This window comes from Callithrix jacchus, chromosome 15, assembly GCF_049354715.1.
Source record: "Callithrix jacchus isolate 240 chromosome 15, calJac240_pri, whole genome shotgun sequence".
Lineage (NCBI taxonomy): Eukaryota > Metazoa > Chordata > Mammalia > Primates > Cebidae > Callithrix > Callithrix jacchus.
In genome coordinates, this window is record NC_133516.1 from 55,861,469 (window position 1) to 55,876,363 (window position 14,895).

General features: G+C 37.6%; 1 pseudogene; it reads left to right on the forward strand.

The window, feature by feature from the left end:
- The first annotated feature begins 2,212 nt into the window (after positions 1-2,212).
- LOC100403747 (heat shock protein HSP 90-beta pseudogene) lies at positions 2,213-4,427 on the forward strand (annotated as a pseudogene).
- The last annotated feature ends 10,468 nt before the right edge of the window (positions 4,428-14,895 follow it).

The window sequence follows — 14,895 nt, forward strand, 5'->3', positions numbered from 1 at the left end:
AGATAGCTATTTTTTAAGGAGATATTTTTAAGATATCTTGCTTCAACATGTTACATTACCACAGGATTAAATTTTTCTAAATATTTAATTATAAAATCAACTTCCCTTGGACAACTAGACTAAAATTATTTTCTAATTTCCCTTCCATCCCTTTATATTTACACATGCATGGAATCATGTGTATATATAAACACACAAACCCACCACACACACACACACACACACACACACACACACATACATACACACACACACACTTTCTCTGGATCTAAAAGTTGAATGTTAGTCTTACTTTTTATTATTTTAATACAAGAGAAACAGAAATGACATTAATCTAATATTGAGTGAGGTTTCATCCAGTATTTGTTGCATGGTGGATATAAGTTTTCAATATATTATGACTGGGTCTGATTTTTGGTAAATATATAAGAATGTCCTCAACAACACAGTTGGGCTTATAAACAGAAAATAATTAACGCTTTCTTTCTAAATCTCTTAAAAGTAAGTTCAGGAGATCATAAACATTCTTTAAAGGAGAGAATATATGGGGTCTTCAAAAAAGATGCTTGCACTTCTCCATCATGTGACAATCTATGGTTACAGAAGTCTAACTCCTTGTAACTAACACGTCACTAAACTTGGGGATTTTATAGATTTCTATAGGTTAAGATGATTTTTTCTAAATTATTTGTTTAGAGACAGAGATAAACATGGTTTAATTATAGGACCAAAGAGAAAAACTATGAAATACACACATAATCATATCTAAAATTTTTCTCTTTATACTATCAGATTTCTGGATTTTCATTTGTGTAATAATCACAATAAATTATTCACACTTTATGTAGTTACTAACTGGATCTTATAAATGACACACTAGTTTGTGGAGAGTGTCCTCTATTGTTGATTGACACATCTAGCTGTCAACCAGATGTTGACACTTAGAACTGAATTTATCTAAAATTAACCTCCTTGCCATTGCTTTCCCACTCAGGTGTTTCTTCCAATCATTCTTACTGTAAAGACTAGAGAGTTTTTTTTGAATCTTTAGTTTCGTTCCCTATTACATCCCACTGTCCAATTCTATTGATTTTTCCTTTGTGGAATCTCTCTGTTTTTCACCATCACTTGCCTCAGGACCATATTACTGGACTTCCATGTGACAGCACAATCTTTTCATTGGTCTCATTGTTCTATACCCTTCTGCCAATCCAATTCATTCTATACACTGAGACAAAGATAGCTTCCTAAACAACACTGTGAATATATCCCCATCTTTCCAATTCTTCTTTGACCCTCCTCAGGTAACAGAGGTCCTTTACAATGTGCCAATGCTCTGCTAAGATCTTATTCTAATATCTCACTGTCCTGAATATACTGAGAATAATAAATTAACATTCAGTGAATGCTTCACATGCACTGGCTCCTTGTACAAAAAAAAATTCTTTTTACTGACATATTCATACCAAACAGTGCACATAATTGCACAGCTTGATGAATTTTCACATACTAAAACATCTGTATTACCAGCACCTAAATTGCACTAGCTCTTTAAATCATCACAACTATTCTATGTGATGTTACAATCTGCCTAGGAGAGGTCAGGTTTAAATGGATAAGCTTGACTTTAAACCAAACTGTCTAAATCCAGGGCCTATGCTCTTAAGCACATTTGTAAGCATCCCCTACATTTGATCCAGGCAAATCCATAATACCTGTTGTTTGTCAAACACTTTCTATATATTTTTTTGCTCCCACTCTCATGCTATTTTTGTAGCCTAAAATGTTCTAATTTCTTCTTCCTCCTTCCATAACTCTGTGCTTCTTTCTCACTTTATCTTTTACTACCTTATCAATAATCAGATCAAAACCTCCTACCCATTGTCTGGCATGTTTTTAATAAAGTATAGGTTGTAAACAGAACCCAGGCTTTGCAGTTAAATATTTCTGTGTTTAAATTTCACCTGTACCACTCACTAACAATTATGTCAAAAGTCTCAGCATTGTCCTCATGTGAAAAGTAGATCTAAAAATAACCATACCATTGTTTTTTTCTAAATTGAAACAAATGAATACCTGGCAGGTAATAACCCATTCATTAAAAGGCAACTCTTGCTCCTGAGTCACTCCTATGCAGCTCTGGAGCCATGTGCATGTTAGACAGTCCCAGCCCACCTTGTTCACTAGCACTGGTAAGTCTTTTCCTTTCAAGATGCCTGCGGAGGTGCACCATATAGAGAAGGAGATGGAGACTTTGGTCTTTCAGGCAGAAACTGCCCAACTCATGTCTCTCATCATCAATACCTGCTATTACAACAAAGAGATTTTCATTTGGGAGTTGATCTCTAATGCTTCTGATGACTTGGACAAGATTTGCCTTGAGAACCTGACAGGACCTTCTGAGTTAGTCAGTGGTCAAGAGCTGAAAATTGACATCATCCTCAACCCTCAGAAACACATCCTACTTTGGTGGACACAGACATTGGCATAACAAGGCCGATTTCATACCTAATTTGCGAACTATTGCCAAGTCTGGTGTTAAAGTGTTTATGGAGGCTCCTCAGGCTGCTGAGACATCTCCAGGCCTGGGCAGTTGGATATTGGCTTTTATGCTGCCTACCTGGTGGCAGAAAAAGTGGTTGTAATCATAAAGCACAATGATGATGACACTATGACTGGGAGTCTTATGATAGGAGTTTCTTAACTGTACATGCTGACCCTGATGAGCCCATTGCCAGTGGCCCCAGAGTGATCCTCCACTTTAAAGAAGACCAGATAGAGTGTTTGGAAGAGAGGCAGGTCAAAGAAGCATTCATTGTTTATAGGCTATCCCATCATCCTTTGTTTGGAGAAGGATTGAGTGATGGAAGTCAGTGATGATAAGGCAGAGGAAAAGAAAGGTGAGAAAGAAGAGGATGATAAAGATGCTGAGAAAAAGCCCAAGACTGAAGATGTGGGTTCAGATGAGGAGGATAACAGCAGTAAGCATAAGAAAAAGAAAACCAAGAAGATTAACAACAAAGACAAAAATACATTAATCTGGAAGAACTAAACAAGACCAAGCCCATTTAGATCAGAAGGCCTGATGATATCACCCAGGAAGAGTATGGAGAATTCTATGAGAGCTGCGCCAATGACCAAGAAGACCACTTGCCAGTCAAGTACTTCTCTGTAGAAGGTCAGTTGGAATTCAGGGCACTGCTGTTTACCCCTCATCAGGCTCTCTTTGACCCCTTTGAGAACAAGAGAGAAAAGAAAAACATCTATGTCTGGCATGTGCTATGATGAGCTAACACAAAAGTATCTCAGCTTTATCTATGGTGTGGTTGACTTTGAAGATCTGCCCCTGAACATTTCCCAAGAAATGTTCCAGAAGAGCAGAATCCTGAAAGTCTACACAAAAACACTGTTGAGAAGTACCTTGAGCTCTTCTCTGAGCTGGCAGAAGACAAGGAATGTTATAAGAAATTCCATGAGGAATTCTCTAAAAATCTGAAGGCTGGGATCCCTAAGGACTCCATTAACTTGTGATGCCTATCTGAGCTGCTGTACTATCACACCTCCCAGTCTGGAGATGAGGTGATATCTCTGTCAGAGCATGTCTCTTGCATGGAGACAGGAAGTCCATCTATGACATCACTTGCAAGAGCAAAGAGCAGGTGGCCAACTCTGCTTTCATGGAGCAAGTGCTGTCGTGGGCTTTGAGACAGTACCTATGACCAAGCTCACTGATGAGTACTGCATACTGCAGCTCAATGAGTTTGGTGGGAATAGCTTAGTCTTAGTTATCTAGTAGGGTCTTAAGCTACTGGAGGAGGGAGGAGAAGAAGAAAATGCAGGAGAGCAAGGCAAAGTTTGAGAACCTCTGCAAACTCCTGAAAAAAAAATCTTGAATAAGAAGACTGAGAAGGTGACACTCTCCAATAGGCTGTTTCTTCATTCTGTTGCACTGTGACTGACACCCACAACTGAACAGCCAATATGAAGTAGATTGTGAAAGCCCAGACACTTTTGGACAACTCAACCTTGGGCTTTATCATGGCCAAAAAGCACCTGGAGATCAACCTTAACCAACCCATTGTGGAGACACTGCAGCAGAAGGCTGAGGTAGACAAGAACAACAAAGCTGTCCAAGACCTGGTGGTGCTCCTGTTTCAAACTGTGGGGGTCTCTTCAGGCTTCTCCCGAGGATTCCCAGACCTACCCCAATAGCATCTACCATGAACAAGCTAGGTTTAGGTACTGATGAAGATGAAGTGGCAGTAGAGGAAGCCGGTGCTGCTGTTCTTGACGCAATCTCCCCTCCCTCAATGATATCTTGAGGGCAATGAGGATGCATCTCGCATGGAGGTGGTAGACTACGAGTTTATACTTGGAAACCTTGTGCCGTCTGTATAGTGTTGCCATGGCTCCAACCACAGCCTTGAGTGATCCTGTCTCACTTGGCTCCCTCTGCTGATGTCTTGTGTTTTTTCTCTCCTGTCCTTGCGTCTAAGGCAGGAAACAAGGGCCTCTAACCCCATCCCCTCCCTAATTTGACAACAGGATTGGATGTTGCGTATTATGGGTTTTTTTGTTTGTTTGTTTATTTTGTTCTGAAAGTAAAGTATGCAAAATAAAGAAGATGCAGTTTTACACAAAACATTTTAAAAGGATAACCCTTATTCTTAATAAGCCTTCAGCATCTCTCTCTCCCTCTAATAACAGTTAGTCTCCGCCAAATAGTTGGCTCTTGTTTGCACACAAAGTGGTGGATTTTCTTTATTGTTGCCTTATATTTTACTGATTCCTGTTATTCTAAGTCAACGTCACTTGCGTATATTCCTTGCATTTCCAAATAGGTAGTAAGCTCCTTGCTGGCAAGGACTGCATGCTTATTTGCATTCTTCATTACAGATATGTTCAGTAGCCACCCTATATGCATATTTTGATTCATAAACATCCCCATTCCAGGGCAAATCAATGGATGAGAAGGTCCTATGTGACAGATAAAAATGATATCTAAAAGCAACCTGCACCAAATTTAATATTTTCAATAAAATTATTTTCCCAGTTGCACTGATGTATTTATGAAAGAACAGGTGACATGAATTGAGCTTCTTAGCTTAATAAAATTACCTGTGTCATCATAGTTCTGGAAAGAAAAAAATATGTATAACAGGATTCTGACTCACTAATTCCATTAAAAGAAAAAAGAATTTAACTTTCTGAGAAATAAAACTTCTGCTTTGAAAAATCCACAATATGCAGTGCTGTTGTCTTTAAATTAATGATATAACCCCTTGGCTATAAGCAGCAGTTATTGTACAGGTGTAAAAAGAAACAAGCAGCCGTGTAGAGAAGAAATAACTGCATTTCTGGAATGGAAAGTAATCAGCCTGGAAATGTAAGAAATCGAGTAGGAAATAAATGAGAATCTTAACAAAGCATCAATATGCCAATTCTTGCCAATGTTTCTGCTCATTCAGGCAGGTAGTGAATGTTACAATTTGGTGGGGAAAACTCTTTTGAGGTTTTTTAAGGAGAATTATTTGAAAGCTGTTTGTGTCATAGTGTCAGGGTTTTTAGAAGTTGTCCCTCTGTTTATTGCTAATATTTTATGTGGCAGTGATAAGAAGAAAAGATATCAAATTATAATTATTTGAAATATTAACCACTGCTTCCATGAAGGAATTATTCTTGCTCACTTAGCTCCTGAGCACTTGTGAATGGGCAGAGTCCAGGACATAGGGAAATGAAAATGAGAACGGAATTAGCAAAGATAAATTGGCCTACCTAATACATCTCTTATCCAGAGACCAGAGAGTGGTGGCCGCAAAGGAGACTGTGAGGAAAGATTTGGGGACCTTGGAATGAAAGAAGGGAGCGATTTTAAGCTAATAGCTCACTGGGGTCTGAAAAAGGTGAGGTGAGAACATTAATTGCAAAAGATCTGTATATAGTCCTCCTTTGCCATTTCAGTGAGTGGCAAATGTAATCACCTGTATAATGGTTAATGTAGGTTTCATCAGCTGAGAACTACATTCTGCTTTAAAAAACTTAGGAAACAAAAGAAAGCACTCCCCCTTCTGGGAGCCCCCATCTGCTTCTTTGGGGTTGCTCCTTAGGTATCTGGGGTTACTCAATGTATTAGTCCGTTTTCATGCCGCTGATAAAGACATACCCAAGTCTTGGAGGAAAAAGAGGTTTAACTGGACTTAAACCTCCCACATGGCTGGGGAGGCCTCAGAATCATGGTGGGAGATGAAAGACACTTCTTTTATGGTGACGGCAAAAGACAAATGAGAGAAATGCAAAAGCAGAAATCCCTAATAAAACCATCAGATCTTATGAGACTTATTCACCACCGTGAGAACAGTGTGGGGGAAACCACTCCCATGATTCAAATTATCTTTCACCGGGTCCCCTTCATAATACATGGAAATTATGGGAGTATAATTCAAGATGAGATTTGGGTGGGGACACAGAGCCAAACCATATCACTTAGTATAACAACAGCAGCAGCCCCAACAGCTGCTAATAGTTTTTATTGAACACTTACTATGTGCTAATGGAAAATGAATGAGTGCTGAGCACTCACATGGATCATCTCATTTCATTCTCACAGAAACATTTCATGCTAAGTGCTCTTATTATCACCAAATTAAAAAAAAAAAAAAGACAACTGAGGATTATAGTGGCTAAGTAATGTTCCAATAGCACATGTACTAGTTTAGTGGTAGGATACTGTTAGACTCCAAATCTATCATCTACACTACAAGGTTCTATACAATAAAGAGCAAACTCTGAGATGCATTTGTTGGACACTGCCAGGAAAGGAAAAAGGAAATAGGAATCTAAATGTAATGTTGCACTGTGATATTTTAGCATATTCTCACTAATAAAGAAGAAAAGGTTTTCCATTCTCAGTTGTTTTAAAACCTACATGTTAGTATTGTTACTACAATAGGAAAATTAGCTTCATTCTATTCAGCTTAACTTCTAAACTAAGAATCATAGAATGGTAGAATAAGATAGTAGTTTAGATAATGTGCCTGATCCTTCCTTGCAAATAATGAAACTGAGGCCCAGAGAGATCCTGTAACACTTACTGACTGAGCCAGAACTAGAACTACAATCTTCAACTTTGTTTTCTGGTTGTTTTGCGGGGGTTGTTGTTGTTGTTGTGTGAGATAGTCTCACTCTGTTGCCCAGGCTGGAATGTAATGGCACTATCTTGGCTCACTGCAACCTTCACCTCCTGTGTTCAAGCGATTCTCATACCTCAGCCACTGGAGTATCTGGGATTACAGGCATGGGCCACCATGTCCAGCTCATGATTTTCAACTTTGAATCTTGAGTTTCTTTCACTTTAGCACATTGATATGATGAGTAGTGTTTTTCATTTAACCCTGTGGGATGACTGTTTAATTGAAGGTACCCCTTGTTAGCCTAGAAATCACAGAAGATTCCTAATAACAGACTCTAGAAAATTAAATAAGTGACTCAAATTATCACCTGACCCACAGAATGGAAGAAAATATATGCAAACCACATCTCCAACCAAGGATTAGTTTTTAGAATATACTTGAAAACTCTCAAAACCCAATGTCAAAAGAACACACAATTCCAGTTCAAACATGGGCAAAAGACACAGACATTGCGCCAAAGAGGATATACAGATTCTGAGTAGCACATGAAAAGATATTCATCATCATTGGCCATTAGAGAAATTTATTAAAACCACAATGAGAATTAATTGCACAGCTATCAGAACGGTTAAAATAATAGCTAGAACAGCAAAGACTTGTGAGGATTAGGAGGAACTGAATCACTGATAAATTGCTGATAGGCATATAAAATGGTCCAGGCACTGTGGAAAACAGTTTGGCAGTCTCTTAAAACACTAAACATTCAAGTCCCGTATGACCCAGCAATTGCAGCCTTGGGCATTTATCCTAGAGAAATGGAAAGTTATGTTTACTAAAACTCCTGTATGTGAATGTTCATAGCAGCTTTATGCATAATAGCTAAAAACTGGAAACAATCCAGATGTCCTTCAGTGGAGAATGGGTAAACAAATAGTTGGGCATATACAGTGGAATTCTAGGAATGAAGTATTGATACATATAGCAACCAGGCTGAATTTCCAGATAATTAGGCTGAGTGAAAAAAGCCAATCCCCGATGTTTACACATTATATAATTTTATGTGTACATAACAGTCTTGATGTGAAAAGAAATAAATGGAAAACAAGTTAGTATTTGCCAGGAGTTAAAAAGAGGATGGGCATGGGAGGAAGTGCTGTGTCTATAAAAGCCCACATGAAAAATCCTATTTGAATCATCTCAATTGTAAGAGGGATATGGGATGGCCGAACACTGGACTAATGAGACTGACAGCAGTTTATTAGTCACATATACTCACAGCCAGGGAGAGGAGGATACAGTGCATTCAGAATCACATAGGAGCTTGTGCACCCTGGAACAGAGTAAATACCCAGCAGCTGTTTGAGTGAGGCTTTACATCACCAGGAGGATGGGGTGACGACCCTTGGTTCCCACGGGAGGATGTGATTGAGTTTTTTGACTAAGTCTGCTGTCTTGTAGGAAGCTGAAACATGACACTTAGGAATAAGCAGAAATTGTGCATGGTCCCCATGATAAGGACGGCTGTTTGGTCTGGGGCTTTATCCTCAGGAGCAGAGTAGGGAGGAGAGCTTGTGGGTAGGCCACTTGAATCCCTCCTGGTTTTCCCCAGGCACATGAAATAGTGGGCCTTAATTTTAGGCTCTTTACCACAAATCCTATAGTAAAGGAACTATTCTATATGTTGGCTGCATCGGTGGAAATCACCTTGTTGTGATATGATACTATAGATTTGCAAGACATTACCACTAGCGAAAATTGGGCAGGACAGTCAGCAGTATTATAATGGCTTAGAAGAGAAAGAGACTTTGCCATCCTTTGGGCTTATTTCAGAAATAGAAATTGGTTCTGAAACATTGGTAGAACTTAAATAGACAGCTTCCAGAACACTGCAAGACTGCAAATCTCAAAAGATTATTACAGAAATGAACAATTATTCGTTTGTGCATTTTTACACCTTCTATTGCCCATTAGCTTTTCTGCATAAATTAGGATGTGCAAAAGAGGTAAAAGACTTGGTACTCATTCCTGAGGTAGGTCTAGTTTGGCAGTTTCTAAATATATGAATGTGTCAGAGAAACTGTATGATAATGTAATCCAGTGTAGTTCTTGCTAGTACAATACAAAAGTGCTCAGTGAGGGTGGAGAGAGTTTAGGATTCGGTGTACCTATTTAGCAGGGAAAGGCAATGCACAGTCATAATAATAGAATTGTGCAGAGAGAAAGAAAAAAGAATAGACTTTGAGGTATGAATAGATGCAACAAAAGGTACAAATATATATATTTTCAGGGACAACAATTATCCAAGTCCAAAAAGAAGTTTCTTTGGTAAGTATAGCTCAGTGGCTAAAATGTCAGATTATAGAATTGAACTGCCTGGGTTCAAATATTGATTTTTCCTCTTCACCAACTATTTAACTTTGGAGAAGTTATATAACTTTTCCAAGGCTCATTTCCTTATCTATAAGAAAGAATAAAAATAGTACTAATAGCACTTTGTTTAAAAAAAATGTAGGGGCTGGGCGCAGTGGCTCAAGCCTGTAATCCCAGCACTCTGGGAGGCCGAGGCGGGTGGATCACGAGGCCAAGAGATCGAGACCATCCTGGTCAACATGGTGAAACCCTGTCTCTACTAAAAATACAAAAAATTAGCTGGGCATGGTGGCACGTGCCTGTAATCCCAGCTACTCAGGAGGCGGAGGCAGGAGAATTGCCTGAACCCAGGAGGCGGAGGTTGCGGTGAGCCGAGATCATGCCATTGCACTCCAGCCTGGGTAACAAGAGCGAAACTCCATCTCAAAAAAAAAAAAAAAATTTAGAGACAGGGCCTTGCTCTGTTGCTCAGGCAGTAGTACAGTGGCACAATCACAGCTCACTGCAGTCTTGAACTCCTGGGCTCAATTCATCCTCTTGCCTCAGCCTCCCGTGTAGCTGGGATTACAGGCATGTGCCACCATACCTGGCTAATTTTCTTTAATATTTTTGTAGACATGAGATCTTTCTGTGTTGCTCAGTCTGGTCTTAAATTCCTTGCCTTAAGTAATTCTCCCACCTCGGCTTCCCAAAGTGTTGGGATTACAGGTGTGGCTACCTCATTGGCCTAATACTCCTTTTTATAGGATAGATGATTGTGATGTTCAAAAGTGAAAATGGGTACAACAGTTTCATCACCGGGCCCAACATATAATTTGCACTTGATAAACACTAACAAAAATTTACAAGTGCATACGTATGATTGTACCAGATAATCAGGAATTTAAAATGCCAGGATCAGAAAACTCAACTTGATAGGCCCAGGCAATGATGAAGAGCCATGGAACATTTTTCAAAGAGTTTATTCATTGAATAAAATATAGAGATTGAAACATTTATTAATACACTAGAACTCTTCTCAAGTGTTGCTTTTCACAATCACTCAACAATATAGCCATTATTTTCTCTGCCTCACAGATAAGAAAACTGAGGCTCAAAGGCAGTGAGTTACTCAAGTTTGTACACAGAGAAAGGTAAGCACCGGTCTTGTAGCTCCTTGCCCAAAGCTCTTTTATATCACTCGTGGCTTTTGTTATAGATGGATATCTACCTATCATCTATAACCACAGATTGTTGTTGACTGATGGCTACTCCTGAAAAAAGCTTTCCATCAGCACAGGGAATGAAGGATATACATTTAAAGAAGTAAGCAATAGAGTAAGTGAAAGGACATTATTACATATAATGAAAGTAATCATTTAGGATCATTAATCTTATAGTAGAACAAATGATGGAAGGAAGAGAGGTTGAAGCTGGGCGATTATGATATCACAATGAGCCAAGAATGTAAGAAGAATCTTTTCCTTGGTTTTGCTTGTGGTTGAAACAGATAGAAAGAAAAACTGGAAATATTTGAAGGAAGAATCTATACAAAAATCAATGTATATTTCAAGGCAAATGTTTTCAATCTTAGAACAGTGACTTCCATCCTTTGATAGTTTATATACTGATTAAACTACCTCTTCCAAAATGCTCCCTGCAAAATTAAAAACCACCTTCAATGTAATTATGAGGAGCCAAAGATCCTTAAGTTACTTTTCAATTATAGTGATTACTATGAAATGCTACTATTATCTCTGCATTTGGACAAAGGTCCTAGCCACATGCAATCTTTTGAGAGGTTCTTCGTCTAAATTTCTTTCTTGCAAACCACAAATATTCTAGAATGGTAATTATATTGTAAACATTTGGCTTTGCCATTATTGCTAACAGCATTACAATTTTCTAACAATAAACCTGAAATTTTCCATGAAATATAAACACAATCAGCTGTGAAAGCCCTTTTTAGTTCTCAAAGACTTAGAAAAAAGAATTCTTGGATTTTTCTCAAGAACACAAAAAAGTGGCATTTTAATAGCTATTTTCCTTATTTCAATGTTTTAATGAATCTTGTCTATAATTCCCAACTCTGAATAATATTGAGCAATCACATTTTTCTCCTGTTTTAACATGCAGGTGAATTTGACAATTAGAAATTTATTTGACAATTAGAAACATGATTAACTATAAATTCAAGGCTTCGATTTGATTTCTAAGAAAATGAGCTATACACTAACATTTAGAATAATATAGTGATAGTGAAGGAAAATAAAAACAATCTGATAAAGTGTAGAACAGACTAGAAAACACTTTAGTCCAAAGATCTAATTTAGTTGACCAATAATCATAGAACTAATTTCTAATTTTGGTAAAACTTACTTTTAAATTTCACTGATGTAGAGCCAAAAAACGTGTTCAGTACTTTAGAAATGAAATATTTAGTGACTCTGATGAGACAGAATTCCTATACATATAATGAACCCAAATTAATTTGGGAATGTTTAGAGTGTTTTACCCTCTACCAGGCCTCCACCAATTTCTCAAAAGGCACAACTTCCTCTTCCTAAGGAGCAGACATTCCATCCCATTCTTTTGTGAAGAAGCTAGGGAAATTCATAGGATACAGGAATGGATGGAGAGGTAGGGGAGAAGAGACCTAGAAAGGACTAGATGCTATAGGGATGGAAAAAGATATGAACATTTTGTGGACAGGGATACTTTGTAGCACATATGAGGGAAGATAGTAGAAAAGATAACAAAGTGCTATTACCTCCACAGAAAATGTTGCTAGATCCCCTTTTTGTAGGATTGCCACATGCAAAAACATTTACAGGATTCACAGTTAAATTTGAATTTCAAGTAAACAAGAATTAATTTTTTTAGGAAAAACATGTCCCAAAGATCACTGGATCATTCCATGTTTTCTTTTTATTCCTTTTGTTTTCTATTTTTTTTTTCTAAATCTAGTAGCGCTGCCTGACATTTTTGATTAAGGAATGGGTTCTTTTAAAATTTGACATGGTCTTCTCTGGGATAGGACGACACAGATGCAGCTTTTAAAGGGCCTTATTTTGAACAATAAGCATGAGGCCAATGTCGGGAAATTCCTGAAGTTGGGTAAAACCTGGCTCTTGAGTATCTTGAACTTGCTGTGGTAGATTCTTGGTATTTGAAGGTATGAGTGTCTATGCAAGAGCAAACTAACGATAATAATTTAACAAAAGTTCAAAACTTCATAAAATGTGATAATATAATCCATTGCAATAAAACTTATTTTTGTTTCCCAGGGAGTTCATTCCATAATTAAAGCAATTATGGAAAAAAAACAGATGTACACAGTAAGGCCAGTTTTACTATAATTATTCACTCTCCATATTTAGCTGGAATTAAAAAAAAAAAAAAGCAAAGTTCATTTCCACAGCAGAACAGAGAAGGATTGTTCAATTGCCATTGCACTTACATATTTTAAATTTTAAATTTTGAGAAGAAATTCTATTCATGAAGCTGTGATTTAGCTCTTTTTGAATTCACCAAAGAGAGATAGAGCTGTCTATGAAATATGGGGCATGACTGCATTCAAAAGGTGCTATAATCAATCATAATATCTTTCTTAACAGTTTAGAAAAATATAGATTATCTGTACTAGAAGCTTGCAGCCTCAGCCATCTGTATTTTCCTATTGTAGTATATTAAACAGATATCTAATTAGAAATGAAAGTTAAATGGTCTTTTGTTTCTTTTCTTTTTAGCTTTGCTAATGGATTTCTCTACTACCCTTAGATGTTGGAATCTACTCCTGTATTCTGTCTACAAACAGAATTTTGACAGCCCTTCACTGAACTTCAGATAAGGCTCCAAGTGCCTTTCCTGTCTGACAACTCTCCATGTCATGTGAGCCCTGCTGCCCTCTGAGATCATCCCCTGCTCCCACTTAGTTCAGGAACATTGCACGTCATGATCTTTCTGGATAGAAAACATACTCTTCCCAACTTTTGCACTCCTATCAAACTAACTCCTATTTATTCTCCTTGTCTCAGCTTAGACACCACTTCTTCTGAGAAGCCATCCTTAACCAAGACAGACTGGGTGACCCTGTAATTAGCTCCAATACATCTTGACCTTACATGAGACACAACAATTATTATAATCAACTGTAAATGTTAATTTGTTCATATGTCCCACTAGGGAGAAAGTTCCTTTAGGACTGAATCTTATTTACAACTTTGTCTCTAGTTATTTAACACAGTCTTCACACAGAATGAGTCCTCAATAACTATTGTTGAGAGAATGAGCAAATAAATGATGTTTGTGCTGCTAGGAATGTAATTTGCTCTGGCAGATTTTCCAATGGCAAAGTGGTTGCATCAGCAATGCAAACACAGCCATTCCAACTAAAAACAACTGAATATTGCTACTATTAGCAAAACTCAGTAGAATTCAGGCATTGATGTTTTGTCTGCTTTTGGTACAATCTGTTCCTTTGAAAAATACCCGTAGCAATGTGGTTCACTTCAGATGTAGCCACTGTGCTCCTATCCTGTGCCACAAATCACAGCTGTGAAGCTATATTAGTTTCTGTCATCACTGAATAGAATAATATCATCCTCTATTAAATCCCCTACCTTGGGAAGCCATGCAGATGGCTCAGATATCTATGCAAACTATGTGGTTCAGCTCTTTTTAAATTTCAAGTCACGTTGCAACTGAGGCCATGGCTACATAGTCAATATTTGACCACTTGAAGCTTAGATTGTTAGCAGGCTGATAGCTGTTCAATTGGTCAATTGCCCAGAAGAAAGATAATCCCATTGGATATGCTAATAATTGACATAATTAATTATATTTTAATTTTTTAAAATAGAAGTTTGGTTCAAATATCCCGCTTAAAATCTGTTCATTGGCTGAGCAATCAACCCACCAATATCAGCCATGAGTCACTGTAGAGACTCAGATGATGGTGGGTGAGTTAAGATGAAAAATTTGATGATTGATGTATGTTTCTACATTTGATTATACATCCTTTAAATAGAGGAAGACTAGAATAGAAAATTGGAAGGTCCTGATGTTTGAGTCTGATTTGTGGCAAACAAAATAGAAAATAAAAAATAAAAAATTCATACTCATTGAAAAAGAAAGAAAGGGTATTTTCCTCTCCCTCCAACTGTTAGTAACTTAATATGGCAGGATAAGCTTCAGTATTATACATCTTGATTCAAAATACCCTAAAAGTAAGCTGTTATCCTATATTGTTCTAGTTTAGCGACAGGCATTATAACATATAACCTTCATTCATGGAGAGCTTAGACAATATGAAGCAGTTTCGATAATTTTCATAATTCACTATCATTGTTGGGATAAGACGCAATAGCAGTGATAGCCTTATCTTGTTGCTTCTTGAGTGGTCTGGGATATACAA